The 14,942-nt window shown below is 46.3% G+C and overlaps 1 long non-coding RNA gene across 1 annotated transcript; it reads right to left on the bottom strand.

Annotated features, from left to right (window-relative positions):
• Positions 1 to 11,421: 11,421 nt before the first annotated feature.
• LOC139360618 (uncharacterized) lies at positions 11,422 to 12,412 on the bottom strand. The gene is made up of 3 exons (XR_011618120.1): positions 12,274 to 12,412; positions 11,821 to 11,949; positions 11,422 to 11,561 (listed from the first exon to the last, which is right to left on the bottom strand). It is a non-coding gene; the product is annotated as an uncharacterized lncRNA (long non-coding RNA).
• Positions 12,413 to 14,942: the final 2,530 nt, after the last annotated feature.

The following is a 14,942-nucleotide window of genomic DNA, read 5'->3' as shown; positions in this document are numbered from 1 at the left end:
TTAATAAATAACAAAGTTCTACAGTCAAATAAAGGGAGGAAGGACAGAAGGAAGGAAGACGCACAGTGAGAAAGAGAGAAAAGAGAGAGACAGAGCTGAAGGGACGGAGGCAGCAAGCACACCAACAATCTTGGGCTCCAAGAAAAACACAGTACAGTTCACACTCAGGTCTTACTGTATGGCCATGCCAATTAGTAAACCTAGGAAATACCATTGGACATAGGACCAGGCAAAGATTTCATGACAAAGACACAATTGCAACAAAAACATAAATTAGTAAACCTAGGTTATCTTCCAGGGTTTTTATAGTTTTGGAGTCTTCAATTCATCTTGAGTTGATTTTTCTATATGGTGTAAGGAAGGGATCCAGTTTCAATCTTATGCACATGGCTAACCAGTTATCTCAGCATCTGTTCACCATTTTTATAGTCTGTGAATATTAGGTGTTTATCTGTGTCAGAACCTTAAAATTATACATACGGGTATTTTGTTGATAGCTCAGAAGAATTTAACTTTTTTATTGAGCTAATAAAATAAAGTTAGACTTATTCAACCAAAATTCACAAAATCAAAGGTTATTGGGTTTGTTTCTTTTTACACCCTTGTAACCTTTATGTGAAACCCTACCATAAGATAACTACACAAATTGATGCCTTTATAGAAGATAGCTGGATCCACATTATTCTTTGATTAAATTCAATCTGTTTACATGGCTGGACCTTGCTCACTCCAATATGTGATCCAAATGAAAGCTGTGATGTAAAATTTGGGTAAAGCAGCCTCTATGGTGGTTTGATTTTTCAAAATACTCTTTTACCTTTTTCTTCCCCTTTAGTTTCAAATGAGTTTCCAGTGTCTACAGAGTAGTAAGACCATGAATAATGAGTTTTATCTCAACATCAGCAGGTTAGTAACAGCAGATTTAAGACAGGCAGAAGAGAAAAGAGAAGACGTTAGAGCCTGGCTGGCTGCCACATAGGAGCCAGGTTTTACAAGGGGGGGGTATGATAAAGGAAGGAGAAAAAAAAGGGTAAAGCAGCTGGAAGAGAACTGGGGAGCTTTTCAGCCACTATACAGCGCGGGTTGCATCTCAAGCAGTGCTTTGCTCACCTTCCTACACCTTTGCCACATTGATTTCCTCTTTTGATTTTCAGAAACTACATCAGGAAGGTGGAATCAAAATTCCTCTGACCAGGCCACATTGAACAGAATTTATCACAGCGGGATGCTGAGAGTCATGCAAGTCAGGAAAAGGCTCTTTTGGAGAAACTGATTTTAATATTCACCAGTGCCGGCCAGGCACGGTGGCTCAAGCCTATAATCCCAGCACTTTGGGAGGCCAAGACGGGAGGATCATGAGGTCAGGAGATCGAGACCATCCTGGCTAACACGGTGAAACCCCGTCTCTACTAAAAAATACAAAAAGCTAGCCGGGCGAGGTGGTGGGCGCCTGTAATCCCAGCTACTCGGGAGGCTGAGGCAGGAGAATGGCATAAACCCGGGAGGCGGAGCTTGCAGTGAGCTGAGATCCGGCCAGTGCACTCCAGCCTGGGCGACAGAGTGAGACTCCGTCTCAAAAAAAAAAAAAAAAAAAAAAAAATACACCAGTGCCTTACATTTTATTGGGAATTGTGTTTAGTTGGGTACATAGTCTATCAAATATCTAATCCTGTAAATTATTCCATAATTCATGAAACTGGTGGATGGTAGCATAGTTCCTATGGGAAAGTCTATAAAAATATGAATTTTGATAAGTTAAAATTTTTACAGCATACTATCATGTTATCACATAAAACTTAATTTTTTGCTCTGATCATGTTGGGTTTTGTAAACTTTTCATTGTCATGATGGTCCTGACAAAGAGAGCTTAGTTGCGTGAAAGCTAGACAAAGATACATGAAGACGAACTCCGTTAGTTTTTGCTGCAAAATAAATCACACCAAAACTTAATGGCTTTGAGCCAGCATTTGTTACTGGTCTCAGTTGTGGGATTGGCTGGGCAGCTTTTCTAGTATAGGCTAACTGGCTGGGGCTGGCTGATCTAGAACTTCTTAGTGCACCCTACTGGGTTAGCTCTGATGACTGAGCTGGCTGCCTCTTCTCTCCACACATCTGTCATCCTGTAGGAGGTTAGCCCGGCTAGATCACATGGTGACCAAAGGCTCCCTGGTGGCAAGAGAGGGAGAAGCCCAAGGTGAGAATGCTTCCAAAGTCTCTGCTTGTGGCAAGTGTGCTGTGTCCCTTTGGCCAGTGCAAGTCAGGAGGGTGAGCCCATAGCTAAGCGATGGAGAAATTGACTTCACTTCACGTCGGGAGGAACAAACAGCAAAGTCACTTTGCAAAGTCACATCCAGGGATGGGAGGAACCTGTGGTTCCTTTGCAAACCACTGCAGTGACTCTAATGGTTTTTTGTCTTCTTTTTTTTTTGAGATGGAGTCTCACTCACTCTCTCACCAGGCTAGAGTGCTGTGGCACGATCTCGGCTCACTGCAACCTCCAACTCCCTGGTCCAAGGGATTCTTCTGCCTCAGCCTCCCGAGTAGCTGGGATTACAGGCATGTGCCACCACACTCAGCTAATTTTTTTTTTTTTTTGTATTTTTAGTAGAGATGGGGTTTCTCCATGTTGGCCAGGATGGTCTTGATCTCCTGACCTCGTGATCCGTCCAACTCAGCCTCCCATAGTGCTGGGGTTACAGGCATGAGCCATCGCGCCCAGCCTTGTCTTCATTATTTTATAGCCCTGTCTTATTTTGTAGCTTACCCGTATCCGTTTCTTGGAAAGTTCAAATTGGGCACTTCTGCATTTGTGTTTTTAAAAGGTGAACGTTCTGCTAATTCGACTTAGCATGGGAATTTTACTTTTTCATGTATAATCAGATAAAATCCCTAGATTTTGCCATTCTAAGATGGTAGCAGAGCTCCAAATGGCTTTTGAAGATATGGGAAACCTGCTTCTCGAACTTTCATGAAAGTCTCGAGACATTCAATATTTCCTGCAGTTCTCAAATAGGCAATGAACATACATGTTAGAAATGTTGGATGCTTTGGACATATCAACAAATGTGATTCATATGGAATTACTATGATTTATAAGGAGTCTATCCTGCTGTCATTACTCATTTCCTGAAGTTTATGCGATTATGTTGTTTTATGATAGTAGTATTAGCAGATTCGTTGTTGACATTGATTGCCTTATGAAGATTTGCCGCTTGGCTTTACATTGTATTAGAATAATCACCAGCCAAAATAAGATATGCATCCAATCTGTTTTCTCTAGAATCTTTACACAATACAGCTCCTTAGGTTAAGAAGTTAGTTTACTATCATGCCTCGTATGTGCTGCTTGTCTGTATACTTGATTTAATGAATACTATAACTTTTCATGCAATCACCACAATGTATCTTTCCAAGCTTATCATTCATTGATAATTTCTCTAAGACTACAAGCCTCTGAAGCTTGACGATTGTCTTTTATTTTCAATTTCAGGAACTGCCTTACTGTTGTAATAGAACCAAACTGTGCCCATAATTTACATAAGAACCGATGTGCAATTTCTGGACATATGAAATGGCTTCAAGTTTTATTTTGCACAGTTAACATAACTTTAAACTTTAAGATCATGGCCTTAGGAAACATTGATTAAATACTTGGGGCACTTTTTCAGGAAGCAAAAGGAATCCCAAGAGGGATGGTTCATTGCCATAGCTAAGGGCTGGAGCGTCAGACAAGTAGGAGATATGTACGTTTTTGTTTGTTCTAGTGTAAAAATACCATCCTTATTTTCACTGGCAAATGACTTTCGAGTACCTTTCTGGGTAACCTTATAATTTTATGATCGCTTTTCTTCACTATATAAAATCATTACTGTAATATAGCAGAATATAGGAATCATCGTTATCGTTACGTTGTTTCAGAAAAATACTAGGAATAAATGGTGAGGATGATGAATGACAATTGGAGTGCAAATGATGTTTCTGCTGTCTTAGAAATATCTTGTTGCAGATAAAAACTGTATTTGGCTAACTAAGGGAATAATTTTTAAGCAACTGATGTAGGGATGACACAACTCTGTTCATTACTCTGGTGATAAAATAGAAAACTTATAGTCTCAAGCATCACTGTAGTTTCTGAAAGTAATGATTGAGTTGTCATTTTTCATACAATTTTGGGGTAACAAAATTAAAAATGACATAGGTTTACTAATTGGTATGGCCATACAGTAAGACCTGAGTGTGAACTGTACTGTATTTTTCTTGGAGCCCAAGATTGTTGGTGTGCTTGCTGCCTCCATCCCGTCAGCTCTCTCTCTTTTCTCTCTTTCTCACTGTGCGTCTTCCTTCCTTCTGTCCTTCCTCCCTTTATTTGACTGTAGAACTTTGTTATTTATTAATGAATATGTAATGCATAGATCTTCTGGGTGACATCACCAAAAACGCTACTAGATAGGGAACTCTGGGGCTCTGTTCCTCTACAAAACAACTACTGATCTGGTAAAAACTGTCAGAATCAACTTTTATACAATGTGGGATCTAGTCAAAAATCTACAACCACCAGGGAAAGACTTGGTGAAGAAAGAAAGTGCTGCTTTTGTGGTAAGAGTGCACTGCAACATCTCCCAATACCCAGATCAGCAACAGGTGGTGAGGACTACAGCCACCACACCTGTCCCAGGTAGCCAGTGCCAGCAGCGGCAATATGGACTTTCTTCCCAGAGAATTTTGATTTCCCGTTTCGACCCATCAGGGGGCTCCCTGAAGTGCCAGCTAAAGGGGTGTCCTTAGTTTCACCTGACCCTAGAGAGTCCCCAAGGCCAGGACTGGGGGAGGAATTTATGACAAGTAGGCATGAGGGAAAATTTGTGACCAACTGTATGCACCTGCCAAAATTCCTATGAGGGTACACAGAAAAAGGATGAATTTCACACTGTGTTAATGGTACCTCAGTAAGCCTGAGTTAAAAGAAACATATACAGCTAAACAAAAATAAGGAATACAACGGAAAAGAGCAAGACAGGTGCAGCAACCCACATCCAAGAGAAGTCCAGGATGAGGCTGTGTACTCAGTTAACCCAGACAGAGGCAGCCCAACAGACAGAGGACAGAGGACAACAAGGGAGATAGTTCCAAATATTACCATTGTGAGATTACAGAAACTAAGCCAAAAGAAAAGAAACAAGGCAGGCTCGGCTTGGTGGCTCATGCCTGTAATCCCAGCACTTTGGGGAGGCGAAGCGGGCAGATCACCTGAGGTTCGGAGTTTGACACCAGCCCGACCAACATAGAGAAACCACGTCTCTACTTAAAAAAAAAAAAAAAAATTAGCTAGGCGTGGTGGCACATGCCTATAATCCCAGCTACTCAGGAGGCTGAGGCAGGAGAATTGCTTGAACCTGGGAGGCAGAGGTTGCGGTGAGCCGAGATTGTGTCATTGCACTCCAGCCTGGGCAACAAGAGCAAAACTCTGTCAGAAAGAAAGAAAGAAAGAAAAAGAGAGAGAGAGAGAGAGAGAGAGAGAGAGAGAGAGAGAAGGAAGGAAGGAAGGAAGGAAGGAAGGAAGGAAGGAAGGAAGGAAGGAAGGAAGGAAAGAAAGGAAAAGAAAAGAAAAAGAAGGAAGGAAGGAAAGAAAAGGGGAAGGGGAAGGGGAAGGAGAAGGGAAGGGAAGTGAAGTCAGGAAGTGAGGAAGGAAGGGAGGAAAGAAAGAAAGGAGGGAGGGAGGGAGGAAGGAAAGAAAGAAACGAAGAAAAAGAAAAGAAAGAAGGAAAGAAAGAAAAAAGAAAAGAAGAAAGAAAGACAGAAGGAAGGAAGGAAGGAAGGACGGGGAAGGGGAAGGGGAAGGGAAGCGAGGTGAGGAAGTGAGGAAGGAAAGAAGGAAAGAAAGAAAGAAAGGAGGGAGAGAGGGAGGAAGGAAAGAAAGAAAGGAAGAAAAAGAAAAGAAAGAAGGAAAGAAAGAAAAAAGAAAGGAAGGAAGAAAGAAGAAAGAAAGAAAAAAGGAAGGAAGGAAGGAAGGAAGGACGGGGAAGGGGAAGGTGAAGGGGAAGGGAAAGGGGAAGGGGAAGGGGATGGGAAGGGAAGGGAAGGGAAGTGAGGAAGTGAGGAAGGAAAGAAAGAAAGAGAAAGAAAGGAGGAAGGGAAGGAGGAAGGAAAGAAAGAAAGGAAGAAAAAGAAAAGAAAGAAGGAGAAAGAAAGAAAAAAGAAAGAAAGGAAGAAAGAAGGAAGGAAGGAAGGAAAGAAGGATGAGGAAGGGGAAGGGAAGGGAAGTGAGGAAGTGAGGAACGAAAGAAGGAAAGAAAGAAAGAAAGGAGGGAGGGAAGAGGGAAAGAAAGAAAAGAAGAAAAAGAAAAGAAAGGAGAGAAAGAAAAAAGAAAGAAAGGAAGAAAGGAAGAAAGAAAGAAAGGAGGGAGGGAGGGAGGGAGGGAGGGAGGAAGGAAGGAAGGAAGGAAGGAAGGAAGGAAGGAAGGAAGGAAGGAAAAGAAACAGGGCAATTTTAACCTCAGGAAGGAAAAAAAGCCTCAGAAATAAATAGAATCTAACAGAACCATAAGTGGGAGAATGAGGAGGGGAAGTAGAGTGCAGAGGAGGGGAAGTAAATTGCATCAGTAATTAATGCCCATAAAATAGCATTCAAGAAAGAGGGGGAAAAAGAGAAGGGAGACAGAGAGAAACCAAGAGAGTTTCTTTCTTTTTTCTTTTTTTTTTTTTTTTGCTGGAGCCTAGGTGACACCCAGAGTTTGGCAGAGGAAACTCTGATTGCGAGTCTGGGTGGCTGGAGTTTGCAGGGTGGGGGACCAGAGAGAAGAGAGCTGCAGAGGGAAAGAACCCTGGATATCCACAGAGGGTCCTGCTCGGGTATTCAGCAAACTACCGGTGAGCACAGGTGTGTGAGGAAGCTACCTGAGGCCAGGGAGGGGATCCCCCGAGAAAGTGAAAGGTAACTTTGCTCAGTGCTCAAGCAGGATAGAGATCAGGAGCTGTCCCCACCCTCCAGGGTAGAGAAGCTCTTATTCACTTGGCAGGCATCAGCCAGGATGCCAGGAATGGTGTTACCTCTGTAGGGTGGGAAACTGAAGCCTACAGTAAGAGCTGCTCTGGTCTCACGCGGCACATCTTCAAAGCAAGACTCAGCAGGGTCAAACCGTTTCCAAGTAACTTAACAGCTTCCCAGAACACAGCTCATGGATAACGTCTAGGAATACAGAAATACCCAGCAGCCAAGGAGACAGGCACGACATCTGCCGTCCAATCAACAGCTATCAGGGATACAGAGAAGCAGGAAGATGCAAAGCTCAATGAGGACAGAAATCAATCAATGAAAGGATCCAGAGTGGAAAGGAAGAGGTACAACTGCCTTTATTCTCAGAAAACACATTCGTCTCTGCAGAAAATCCAACCGAATCTACGCAAGAGCTACTAGACTAATTAGTTAGTTTAGCAAATTTGCAGGGCACAGCATACTTTAGAGAGAGCTGCTGCAAGGACCAGTGCAAATTAAAAATAGAGGTTTAATTCTCTCCGTTGAAGATAAGGGAAGAGACTCCTCCACCTCTCGTTTGATAAAGCATTTATTTTAGAGAACTTATACATCCTTTCTCCGTCTTTTTGAAAAGCATGAAGATATTTTTAAGAGCTAATACAGCCTCTTGCCATGTTCATGACCCCAGAAGGTCATTTTCAAGGACCTGGGAATCCTCTCTTTGAAATGTAAACATCAGGGAAGAAAGTGCCCCTATCTCCCAGTTTCCATGGGAGAAGAGTAGCTGAACTTGCTTCGGAAGTGGGCACCTTGCTCAAAGTTGCAAAACTAACCCCTTGCGTAAAGACAGGGGAAATTTATTTTTTCTTTGGATAAAGTCAATTGCATTAGTCTGCTCAGGCAGCTATAACGAGGAACCATGGATGCGTTGACTTAAACAGCAGAGGTTTACTTTCTCACGGTTCTGGAGGCTACAAGTGCATGATGAAGGTGGCAGCAAATTTGGTTTCTGGTGAGGGCTCTCTTCGTGACTTGCAGATGGCCGCCTTCTGGCTATGTCCTCACATGGCCTTGCATCAGTTCGTGTGCACTGAGAGAGAGCACGAGAGCTCTCATGTCACTGATCAAACTGGATCAGAGCCCTGAACCTGTGATTTTGTGGAACCTTAATTACACCCGTAGAGGTCCCGTCTCCAAGTACAGCCACACTGGGGGTAGAACTTCAACATACGACTGGGGGAGGACACAAACATTCAGTCCCTAACACCAATTTAACTGATACACATGGTCACCCCAATTATCAGGTAATTGTAGGATGAACTATGGGCAAGAGATGGCACTGTCAAGTCGTCTCACTTGAGGACTGGTTACTGTTCATCTTGAGAGCATGTATGTCATGGGTTGCATCTACTTGGCTATAGAAAAGGGTCATATTTCCTTCTGTCTTTGCAGTGTTTTAGCAGATTGCCTGTGATGTGCATCACATTGTAGTGCAATGCTTGTTCAATCATGAAACTTTTCTGCCTTTGTGGAGATGTTTTCTACGTTGGCAAGTGATTTTGCCTCTTATTATATTTTCCCAACACTACAATCCTCCCTCCTCCTTCCCCCAAAAGAAACCACCTTTGCAAAAATTGTGTCTGTGAGACAAATTATGATAGTGAGCTGGGCTAACCCACTCTCCATTTTGCCTCTCCCTTAATTACTCCTGAGATTTTGGGACAAGCTGACCTTGAGAGACAGCATATAGTTTAAATGATAATAGCCCTTCCTGAAAACTCATGAAGCTATGTAAACCTAACAAAAGGCCATCAGGCTGGAGGAGGAGAGGAGCTTGCTTCTGCTAAGGTATTGCCAGCCATTCCTGCATATGACACCACCATGGTAGATTGGCCTTCTGAGACATGTTTTCCGTTTTTTTGCATGTCTGACACCCATGGCTCCACCTGGACCCACCAACCCTTCTCCTGTGTCCCCACCCAGGAGTGATTCAGCCCTCAGGAGGACAGCTTCGACTCCCTATGATTTCATCTCTGCCCCAACAAATCAGCAGCAAGCCTAGCCACCCCCACCCTTTCCCACAAACTGCCTTTGAAAAACCCCTAACCTGGAGGAGATCGATTTCAGTACTAACTCTTGTCTCCCACGTGGCGTGGCTGGCCTCGTGTCTATTTAATTCTTTCTTTACTGCAATGCCATGGTCTGTTTTTGTGCAGCAGGCAGGAGGAGCCCCTTGGGTGGTTACAAATTTGCGGCCTCATCCGGGATCTCCTACTTGTGATTCCTCAGCCCCCCCACCACCTTGATGGACCTGGAGGTGAGCTCTGGTGACTGCTTATTTAACTGAAGGCCATTTCTGGCACTGTCCCTGCTTGTGAGGTGCGGCCAACCACCTCACAGCTTGGGCCCGATTGCAGTGTAGAAACAGTTCCCGGAAAGCCGTCTTTCAACCGCTCTGGTGGGAATTCTAGGCGCGACCAACACCTCCTTCCTTATCCTGGTTAGTTCAGCTTCTTTGGATGCCTCAGTTCGACTCCTTCTGGGATCTGGGTTGTCTCTCCCTAAATAGTAGGAAGAGTCTTCATTTGGGAGATTTCTCCTCAATTGGGGACATTTCTCAGATGGAGAATAGGAGGTTAGTTTGGAAGAATACTCTTAAAAATTCTTGGTCAGGAATATTGGTTTGGAATCTTGGTCCATCTCGTCTCTTTTGTGTGTGTGTTTTGTACATGTGGAGGGGATCTCTCAAGGAACTGCTGATGGAAGTTCCACAGGCCTAACTCGGAGAACCTTCCTTATTTGTCTGGTCACATTCGTTGAGCACTGAAGGAACTGTTAGTGGAAGCTCAACAGGAACAGGCCTGTCTCAGGGTGACCGTCTGCTCTTCATCTTGCCCTGAGACCACCCATCGAATTTCCGGTTGGAGGTCATCCCTCCCCACCTCGAATGGATCAAAGACAATGGGGACCAATGGGGGCAAGTTCGAACCTTGCCAGATTGGATTGCCAGATTGGATTGCCAGATTGATATTGGGTGCTGACCAGGGTGACCAGCGTCGGTTTTGTTACATATATTTTGCTTCGGCTGGGATGGAAAATGTTAAAAGTTTTTTTTTTCATCTGTTGCGCCTCTGGATTTTCCCACCTTTGTCCTCGGGTTGGAGGAAAGATGCTGGGATTCAGGTAGTCAAGTAGTACAAGTTGTAATTGAAGACAATTTAGGAAATGGAAGAAGGCGAAAGTCAGTTGAGTCCTTCCTCAGCATTAACTACTGACAGCATTTTGGAATAGTTTTATAGTTTTCTAATTGTATTAGACGTTAACTTTATAGCAAACACATAAAGGTATAAGGTTTTGCAAGTTAAACGTCCGTTTTTTCCTGAAATTTCTTCCTGCGACATATGACTTCCACCTCTTTCTTAAAAACTTCAAAAATAGGCCGGGCGCGGTGGCGCAAGCCTGTAATCCCAGCACTTTGGGAGGCCGAGACGGGCGGATCACGAGGTCAGGAGACGGAGACCATCCTGGCTAACACGGTGAAACCCCGTCTCTACTAAAAAATACCAAAAACTAGCTGGGCGAGGTGGCGGGCGCCTGTAGTCCCAGCTACACGGGAGGCTGAGGCAGGAGAATGGGGTAAACCTGGGAGGCGGAGCTTGCAGTGAGCTGAGATGCGGCCACCGCACTCCAGCCCGGGCGACAGAGCGAGACTCCGTCTCAAAAAAAAGAAAACAAACAAACTTCAAAAACATGTTATTGGAGGGCTGCATGAAAGATCCATTACAATGGAGTTGTTGAGCATTTAAATTGCTCTCAGTTTTCCACCTGTTGTAGATAAGGATTCAAAGAGATTCTTGTCTAAAAGTCTCAACAGGAATGGTTGTTTCTTTAACGCGGATTCCAAGAGATAGAAGTACTTTCCATTACATTTCTATTTATGCATTTAAGGCTCGGGATGTACACAGAATGCTGGTTTCAAAGTATTAATTTTTGTTCCCCCATGCAGCTTTTTGGGAGGCATCTTGCAAAATTGAGAGTTTTTTTGCCTGTGGTTCCATGAAATGGAAAAAGGTGGTTTTCCTTTGTGATATGACTTGGCCCCCACTGCTGTGATGTGGCGAGCAGGGTTGCCAGGGCTGCTCAGAGGAAGGGAACCCAGACACCTGGCATGCCGGCAAAAGGGTAAGAAGTCAGACTTCTGGCCTCTCTCTCTCTCTGTGCAAACTGGTGAAGTGAATGAAAAGGAACTCAGACACAGAACAGTAGCTCAGTTTTATTTTCAGCAGTAACATTGCAGCACCAATCCAAACACGTGGGGAGAGAGCAGTGAGGGGCCAGTCCAGGCACACAATTCGCCTCACCCCTCAAAAGCACAAAGTGGCAACTGCTGTTAAGGAATCATTTCCCTAGGGAAGGATGCACTGCCCAGGACCGACACAGGTTTAGGCCTCAACCCCCTTTTCCGGGCTGACGCTTAGCCAAATTTGGCGGCACCAAGCGCTGCATGGTCCGTATCACCATGGAAAGCTGGTTGAGCAAGAAGATGACGGAAAGTTGGAGGAGACCAGAGTTGTTCGAAATTAATCGGCTAAAAGTGAGAGGAAAGAAAAGAATTTTATTAGAGAGGTGGCCTCCTGTTCCTCCCCCCACCCCCACGTCATTAGACTTAATCCTCAGGCGCCTCGCATAGAGTGCCGACATCAGGCGGCGACAAGCTCAGTGTGTCATACTCCCTCCTTAGACCCAACCCCTAGGCGTCTGCGTGCGGCCAATAGCGCCCCTCTAGTGGAGAGATGGGCCCGGTCCCACTGCCCCTCCCTCCCCGCCCCACCCCATCTAGAACTTACATAACCAGGTCACTGCCAGTCACCGTGAGCTCCCTGCGGACGCCCCCTCCGAGGTCTTCATATCTTGGGCCCAGATAGTGGCGGGCAATCTCAGCCTCCAAGCTGGACAGGAATGGCACTGTGAGGGTGCTGGTGGAGATTCCGTTAAGGCGATGGCGAGTGTGTGCTTCAGGTCTCCTTCCGCCCAGGCCGCCCTTTGGGCTTCCCAAGACCCCTCCCTGTGCCTCTGCAGGCCACGCTCCCCCTGAAAACGTCTTGATGCCAGCTGCGGCAGCTGCTGCCCCCCAGGCTGCTGCGTCCTGCAGCCACCCTTGGTTCCTCCGACTCCTCTTTCTACCCCTCAAGGGCATTCTCCCTGCCCACCCCCTCAAGCCTCTCTCTGCACATCCTCGGCCATCCCCAGGCCAACCTCCACCCCCTGCCCTGACCCTAGGGGCTCCTTGGGAAGGATACAACTGCCACTCTTGGCGTCCTGAGCCTCCTGCGGAGGCTGAGGCTGAGGCTGGGGCCAGGGCCTGGGCCTCTTCACCCTGCCCTGGGGCTTGTGAGGAGCCCTCAGCCTGGGGAGCTTCCCCAGCAGCACCGCTCTCAGATCCTGCGAAGCCCCAACCTCCAGCGTCTTCGGGACCTCCATGGCCTCCGGGGCCTCCAGCACCTCCGGGGGCACCAGCGCCTCCGGGAGCACCAGCACCGCCCTCCGCACCACCACTGGCATCATCACCTGCTCCTTTGTCTGAGGCCTGCATGGCCGCCTCGCCTCCACCTCAGAGTTAACGTTGAAGCTGCCTGTCCTCCTGGAGGGCCACTGGTGGGATGAAGCTCCCACACGAAACCCCCGCTTCCTCCACAATGCAAAGCTGGATGCCCACGGCGCCTACGCGCGAACAGGCCCCTGTCATGTGGTGGATTCCACCCTCCCACCCACGGGCCCCTGGGTAGCCCAGTTGGCCCTGGAGAACCGGAAGCTACCTCAGGAGGCTCCACCTCTTTGGTGCATGACGTGCCTCTGGCTGCTCAGGGCGCCTGCGCAAACAGGCCCCTGGCATGTGGTGGCTCCTGGCCCCTGGGAGACCCTGTTAGCCCTGGAGAGCCCAACGCTCCCTCAGGAGGCCTCGCTTCTTGGCTTCTCAGAGCGCCTGTGGAGGTAGACTTACGACTACTGGACAAGAGAGGCTGGGGACAGGCCAGCGATGGGAAGTGGGGAAGGGAGTGGAGGGAGTCCAGACGGGAGGGCAGAAAGATGGGGCAGTGTGTGGTGGCGTAAATGGGCTCCAGAGACCTTCGAGGGACTCAGCCTGGGGGCGAGATTTGCCACCACGCTTTGGGCCTTGCACCGTGTGTGCAGAGAGGGGAGAAACACTTGTCCACGGCCCGTGGTCCCTCTGTGAGTCTAAAGGTGCTCGTCTGTTAATGGCCAGGGGAAGGAGAGCAAGCTGGGGGATACTGGGTCAGTCCGAAAGGCTCTGCCAGTCTTAAACTGTTCAGACTCCAAGAACACCAGTGTTTCTAATAACCATTCATTCGAGTGGGCACCTGTCTTTCAAGCAACCGGCTCGCTTGGGCCAAGCTAGAAACTTACCTCCCATGAGGATGGATGCCCAAAGCCCCCAATTGCCCGTGCAGGCACCACAAGAGGTGAATGCAAGCTTCCCACTCCCGAGGCCTTCACAGCATCTCCCTGTACCCTCCTGGCCTCCCTGCAGCCGCATCTCTCCTCTCCATCTCAGGGAGACCTCCTCCCTGTGAGTGGCCGAATTCCCCAGGGGCTCTCACTCTCACCAGGATGCAGGAGCATCAGCCGCTATGCTTGTCCTCCTCTCAAGCCTAGGTTTGGTAAAGGCTTCTCTTGGTGTCCAACCATCCCTTGTTGACAGTGGTATGCTGGTAAATGTTTGATAACTGGTTGTCTGAGGTGGGAAGGGCGGGGCAGGGGAGTGGTAGAAGGTATGTCTACACCTATGTATGTAACTATATTATAATTTCGACTCCCATTTGGAAGGTGTCGCACACAATTGACAAACAGTCATAAAATACAAAACATTCTTGATTGTAAAATCCGTACACAGAATGGATTCTCACAGGCTGCTTCCGTGACTTTTTCCCAGACTCTTGTGTTTGTGATCACTCTGTGGTTGCAGGCGATGAAGGATAGGGGTTCTCACATGAATGTTGGTTGATATTTTCATTTAGGTTAACGACACAGACAAAAGTGAAAGAAGACCCTTCACGTGTTAATAAATGCCATGAAAGACCTCTTTGCTGAGCCAGATAATAGTTTTTGAATGCTAGGAAACTATTTCCTCAAATTGTGAGGCTACTCACCTTGTGACCACGACAGACGATGTGGTGCACTTTAAAGGTTAATTTCCATCATTAATATTTTCACCATCATGTGCTTAAGACTGGGAAGTCAACAAAACAGTAAGTGGAGCCCTGAATTGCAGTATTCACCATTGTCCGTGGTGTAAATACTCCCAACATGGATGATGCCAAGTAACAAATATGTCATCGCTCCTCACAGAGTCAGGAAGATGTGGACCATATCACACAGCTATACAGTATTTGCAGCACACAGATGCCATAGGCGTGAATAACCACAAGGGCATGGATATCAGTAAAATAATTAGAAAATAATCAGTTCTTATATAAATCATCTTAGTTATTTCTTATTGTTTCTTAAAGTAATCTTTTAGTTGAATCTTTGTGGGTACTTTAGTAGCGGTACATGTTTCTGGGGCACATGAGATGTTTTGAGATAGGCATGCAATGCGTAACAATCACATTGTGGAAAACGGGGTACCCATCCCCTCAAACATTTATCCTTTGTGTTACAACGATGCAATTACACACTTTCAGTTATATATATCACCTTAGAGATTCACACAATTTGTTGAATTGTAAGTTTATGCAGCAAACAAACAATTTGGAAATGGTACCAGTTGACAACTGGCTCCCACATTTCGGACAATGCAACAGCCAGCTCTCAGGAGCCCGTATGGGGCAGCTCCAGCACTCCCACCGAGGAGAAGAGCACACCTCTCCCCTACTCACACCTCTCCCCTACTCACACCTCTCTAGACAGTCCTTTTATTAAATGCTCTTCAGTTAAATATGTTAGAGCG

Source organism: Macaca nemestrina, chromosome X, assembly GCF_043159975.1.
Source record: "Macaca nemestrina isolate mMacNem1 chromosome X, mMacNem.hap1, whole genome shotgun sequence".
Lineage (NCBI taxonomy): Eukaryota > Metazoa > Chordata > Mammalia > Primates > Cercopithecidae > Macaca > Macaca nemestrina.
This window is presented reverse-complemented; position numbering and strand designations above follow the sequence as displayed.